This window comes from Mustela lutreola, chromosome 10 (assembly GCF_030435805.1).
Source record: "Mustela lutreola isolate mMusLut2 chromosome 10, mMusLut2.pri, whole genome shotgun sequence".
NCBI lineage: Eukaryota > Metazoa > Chordata > Mammalia > Carnivora > Mustelidae > Mustela > Mustela lutreola.
In genome coordinates, this window is record NC_081299.1 from 5,250,090 (window position 1) to 5,256,350 (window position 6,261).

A 6,261-nucleotide genomic window follows, 5' to 3' on the forward strand; every position below is an offset into this window, starting at 1 on the left:
ATCCACTGCCTCTGTCCAGCCAGCCCTCTTCTGTGTGTCCATATGCATCTACGTACGTACGCAGGTTTCCACTGTCTGTCCAGTTTCCAGTCTCCAGTTTTATCTGATGGTTCCATCCTTTAATGATCTTTGTCTGAACGAATTATTGCATTATGGGCTGCAAAATGGTGGCGTTGCTGTTGTTTTTGACATCTCAATTTCCCTCCTGAACTGGGGTATTTGGTTGCTCCGAAATATGGTGGAAATGGGACAGGCGCACTAAGTGTTGGATTCCCTTTCTTTGATGGGGACCAGAACATTTTCATTCAACACTCAGATGATCCTAGGAAAAACTTAGACAAGATGAAAAGGTATTTTTTTTCTTCTCTTGTTATAAAACTGACGGGAACATGCCCTGATCCACATCCCAGCATCATACGCGGAGGACAGATGCTTCTTCCGTCACACAAGCCATGTGAGCAAATGGTGGTTTTATTGTTTTTTAAATGTGTAAGTATTTCTTAATTATCTATAAAAGTTATTTGTCCAGTAAAAAAATCATAGTTAGAAAATTAAGGCTATGGCCTTAAGATGCGGCTTATCTAAGCACAAGTACATTCCACTTACGATCCTGGGGTCTGTTTGGATGCCAGTCCCTGGGAGCATGGCCCCAAGGCCTGGATGGGCAGAGGAATGAGCTGGAGCTTCCAAGAAAGAAAGGAAAATGTCTGGCCGGGGAGGAGGGCATGAGGAGAAGGCCCCCAAAGTGGGAGCAGACAAGTTCTTAGCTGCCATCTGTTTTTCTTGAGTTTTTATTCAATGTAATATGTCGGGGGGTGGGGGGAGGCGTGTTCTGCCAAGCTGGATGGTTTTTAGAAATGCTCCTGAGCACTCAAGGAGGAGAGAATCAAACCCAAGAACACAAGAGTATGAGTGCCCATGTGGCCAGATCGCTTGAGTTACCCTCTGGCCATCTCTGACTCTTGTCTGAATTCAGTCATGCTCTCTTCCACGTGTTTGCTATACTTTTACTGAAGCCCTACTATGTGCCGGGCTCTGTGTGGGGCATGGGGGGACACAGTAGTCAACAGCAGCTTGTCTCTGCTTCATGATTTCTGCTTCATAATTTAAAAAATTATTTATTTTTTTCAAATTGAGGTAGGATAGACACAATGTAAAATTCACCATTGTAACCATTTTTAAAAAGATTTTATTTACTTATTTATTTGACACAGAGAGAGCACAAGTAGGGGGAGCAGCAGGCAGAGGGAGAGGGAGAAGCAGGCTCCCGGCTGAGCAGAGAGCCCAATATGGGGTTCAATCTCAGGACCCCGGGATCATGACCAGAGCGAAAGGCAGATGCTTAACCCACTGAGCCGTCCAGGCGCCCCTACTGTAACCATTTTTAAGTGCGTAAGTTATAAGCACGAAGCACATTCGCCTTGTGCATCTCCCACCACCATGAGCCCCCATCAGTTTTCTCATCTTGCAAAACTGAAACTTTGTCCCTGGGAAACACTAATGCCCCACTTCCCAGAAGAGGCTGCTTTGTAGTGCATGGCCACTATCATCACCCCACGTGTTTATTTTCATTAACTTGTCTTCAGAAAGATTGAATAAGGGATTAAGATTACTCTTATAGTAAATACACAATTCCTGTACAGAATTGGAACATGGAGTCCTTTTGCTATGCTCTTGCCAGCATCTTCAACCTCCTTGTCCCTCTGACCTTCTGTTGCTCCCTCCTGGAAAACCTCAACCTGAGGGCAGTTTGTCCCACCTCTTCTGAGCCATGGCAGGAAACTGCCCGCAGTGTATCTGCCCACACCCCTGCAGGGTGAGGGCTCTCCTGGGTCTTGGTAGGAATCCAAGCCTCCAATGAAACAGGTCCCATTCTCCCATCCTCCAGCCTCCCCTGAACCCTCCACACCAGCGGAGGACTCGGAACCTCCTAGCAGGCACCACTTGTTACCCTCCATCAAGATCAGGAAACTATGAGCCTTTGCATTCATCTGGCCCCATCCTCCTATGAAACTGGAATCTTCCATCCTCCCTGTTCCCTAAGTTCTGGGCCATCCTCTGGGTCACCAGGCACCGACTGCTGCAACCTTCATTCTAGACTCTCTCAAACATTTGCATCTCACCTTATTCCAGTCTCTCCAGTTACAAGAGAACACAAGAAGGTGCCTGGGTGCCTTGGTTGGTTAAGCATCAGACTCTTGATCTCAGGTGAGGTCCTGATCTTAGAGTTGTGAGTTCAAGACCTACACTGGGCTCCATGCTTGGCATGGAGCCTACTGAGAGAGAGAGAGAATAGGTGAGAAGGAGGGGGGAAGATGGCAGCACAGTAGGAAGACCCTAAGCTTGCCTCATCCCACAGACACAACTAGATAACCATCAAATCTTCCTTAATACCCCAGAAATCAACCTGAAGACTGGCAGAACGAACTCCACAACGGAAGGGAGAGAAGAGGCCACATTGAAGAAGGCAAGAAGTGCAGAGATGTGGTTTGGGGGACAAACAGATCTTGGGTACTGTGGAGAGGGAGGAGCCCTGGTCATGGAGAAGAATGTGAGAGAGGAGCATATAGGGCAGTGCACAAGAACGTTGCCCCAAAGCCACTGGCTTGGAAAATGAGAGGGGCTGAATTTTGTGAGTTCCTGCAACCAGCAAGGCTTAAAGCCTGGAGTTCTAAACGTCAGTGGGCTTGGTGTGGATAGAGCCCAGTGCTCCAGGAGAGAAGCCAGACAAATAAACTTGGAGCATATAGCATGGAAATACCCATCTGAAGATCTTCTCAGAGTATATCCCTGGGAGGCAGCCTTAAGGGAGACACTTCTTTGGGAACAAAGGACCCGGCTGGCATCATTTCCCCCCGCCCCCAGCAAAAACACAGAACCGTCTTCAGGAAGCAGGCAGCTCAGACACTGGCTACCTAGCTTGCTTACACCAGTTATCACCCCTGCCCCCCACTCTGGTGGAATTGCGCATCTCAATCACACTTACCTCCGTCCTAGCAAAGAAGGCTTCTTCTCCAGAAAACCAGCACAAACCCCTGCCCACACCACATCTTCTGACCAGAGAGTTCTACAGGGTCTCAGTTCTGGTGGAGGTGGTTGTCAGGTCTCATTTCACAAGCAGAGCAGACCACATCTAGTATGATGTGATGTTCCACCCAAGATTGCAGGCAGCCCCCAGGTCTCGCACCATCTCCTTTCTTTCACCTTCTGACTCTTGAAAAGTGAGTGCATTTGCTCTCACTCCCCATTCCTCTCTCGGCCCCAGGGCTTGGCTTTCATGGTTAACACTCTCTTGAAGGCCTTCTGGGAAGGTTGACTGTTTGTTACTAAACCTAAGGTATATTTTATTGTCACCTCCTGGTCTCTTGGTGACCTTTGGCCATCCTGAGGCTTCTCTCATCTACTGGATTCTGGAAGCCTTGCCCTGGCCTCTGCGAGACCACTTTCCTCCATCCCTCTTTCCCACCTCCAACATGGCCCTGTGCGGTAAACCCCCCCAGGGTCCGTGCTGACACTGAACCAACTCCTTCCTCTTCCAGCATCTCCTTCAGGGCTTTGGCTCTGCGTACACCCCAGAAACCAGGTTTCATGCCCCACCCCAACAGTCTCACCCCGACTCCTGTAGGAGCCCCTTCCTCTGGCTTGGAGTCCAGTCTTGCCTCTCATTAATTCATTTTCCTGACTGTAATCAGGGAGACCTTTCCCAAGAGCATATCTGATCAAATCCCTTGCCTTGTTCCAAAGTCAGTGTCCACAGTTTAACATCCAAGCTTCCCAACGTTGCCTATAAAATCTGGGTATGTGGTCGCTGCTGGCCCTGAAGCTTCTTTCATTAGCCCTCAGTTCCCAGGCCCCGCCCTCCCTCCCCTTGGCTTGGACCCTTTGCTTCTTCTGGGAAACACAGTGGGAGTAGATAACCCCTCCTCGCCCCACCCCAGCCCTGCACGGAAGCCTTCCCTCCACCCCTTCTCCAGTGGGCCTCCCATCACACAGAGCCCCAGGTCCATCCCATCACAACAGCTGCCTCCCTACCAGGCTGGGAGACTCCAACTACTTTCACAATGGTATTCGTGGCATACAGTAGGTCTCGGTGACACTATGGCTCTTTTCGGGTTGTACCAGTCAGTCCCCTGGACTCAAAGTCCTCAGATGGGCAGCGAGTCCTTTATCTCTGTGCCCTCGCATGGTGCCAGGTACAGAGCACTGGAGGGATGCTAGTTTGGTGGAGGGGTCATCTGTATTTCAGAGCCAACATCAACCTCTCCAATGAATATGTGAGAAACCTATTTGAAAGGTTTCAATGACAATTCATTTGAAATACAGCTATCAGAATCTATATTGATAAAAAAAAAATAGCCTTCATTTTTATGTAACTAAAATGTTGGGAGCAAGAAAAGCCAAACTCTTAATCTTTCACATACCCAGGCACTAAAGTCTGTTTCCATGGTTTACAAAGAATGGCATGTTATTTCATGATTAAGCCTTTATGATTTGATGTTGCCATAGTAATATGAAGTTTTTTTAATAAGCTTTTTTTCTAAGATATTCTTTTTTTCTGTGAAAATAATAGCTTTGGGTTTTACTTTAGAGCCCTTTTTAAAAAATGTCAGTAATGACCAGTTTCCCCACCCCAACACACACAGACCTCATTTAACTCACCCGAGCTGAGGTCCATGGGTACTTCTCACCCACAAATGGAAAGCTCTGCTCTGCACAGAAGAAAGAAACCCATTCTAGCAGCCATGTGCCCCTCATATCAAAAGTTACCATCAGAATGATACCTTCCACCAGACAAGAAAATAAAAATTTGTTTCAGAAGTAACCTAAGCTTGCCTTTAAGCATTTAGAAAACTGTTTCCAATTTGTACATCCCAAAATATGCTCACTTATTTTTGTAAAAACTCATGTCTATAAAACTTATCAGATTCCTAAATTAATCCCTAAAAGGGATCATATTATTGTGTCTTGATTTTTTTCTTTGTCATCTGTCACTTAGGGGGAAAATGACTCATACCCCAAGTCCCTGTGTTTTTCCCTTTTAAGTTTCATACATTATACCAAAATATACTATGATAAAGTATTGTACAGTCTATGTAATAAACACAGAATAAACTGGACTTTCTATGGTTCTAATCTGGGACAGATGAGTTATCAAGGGTGACCCGAGATGGTAGAGCATGACCAATCCCTTTGTGTATGTGGGTAATGGACCACAGAGAATTTTACACCAAATGTCCAAAGCTGCAGGGAAATCCATGTTGGAATCTATACCCCAGCCTTGTTCTTGGTGGCACTGGAAATCCACAAGATCCCAAGAGTAATGAAGGTACTTTATTTAAATTAAAACAAATTTTTTTCTGAGCACATTTGGTCTATGAAGCAATTACTTCAAATTACACCAAATCATTAAAAAAAAAATTGCATCCTTTAAAGAAGGGAGGAAAACAGAAATACCTATTATTACATTAGATTTCTTTCAGGCAGTAATTTTCTTGGATTGTGGCTGAAGTTCAGATCCAAGTCAAAGATGATAGAACCATGGGCTGACTCATCAACAAATTACTCTTTTCTCCCCCAGAAAAATCATTTGGTTAAAGTCAACATGTATTTGTGATTTTAAAATATCCTCTTCACATACCAGGAGCAGAAGGGAACTTAACCTGATCAATTGTGTTTTTTTTAAATTCCTGAAAGTATCCCCGATCAATAAGATGGAAAAGATCATCACATTGTACTGCAAGACCCAGCACGGAGTCAAGCAGAAAAGACATAAAAGACAAAGGATCAGAAAAGGAAGAAACTGGGGCACTTAGGTAGCTCAGTCATTAAGCGTCTGTCTTTGGCTCAGATCATGATCCCAGAGTCCTGAGGATTGAGCCCCGCATACAGGTTCCCTGCTAGGCGGGAAGCCTGCTTCTCCCTCTCCTACTCCTCATGCTGTGTTCCCTCTCTTGCTGTGTGTGTGTCTCTCTCTCTGTCAGAAAAATAAATAAAATCTTTAAAAAAGAAGGAAGGAAGGAAGAAAGAAAGGGAAAAAAGGAAGAAACTATTTTTATAGCAAGTAATATGATTGTCTGAACAGAAAACCCAAAAGAATCTACATATGTAGTATCAGAAATAATAAGAAAGCTGAGCAAGGAGACTGGCTATAAACTAATATAAACAAATCAATTACATCTTTATTCTCTGGCAACAAACAAAACCACCTAAAAATCAAACAGCAGCACCTAGTTGGCTCAATCGGTAGAGCAAACAACTCTT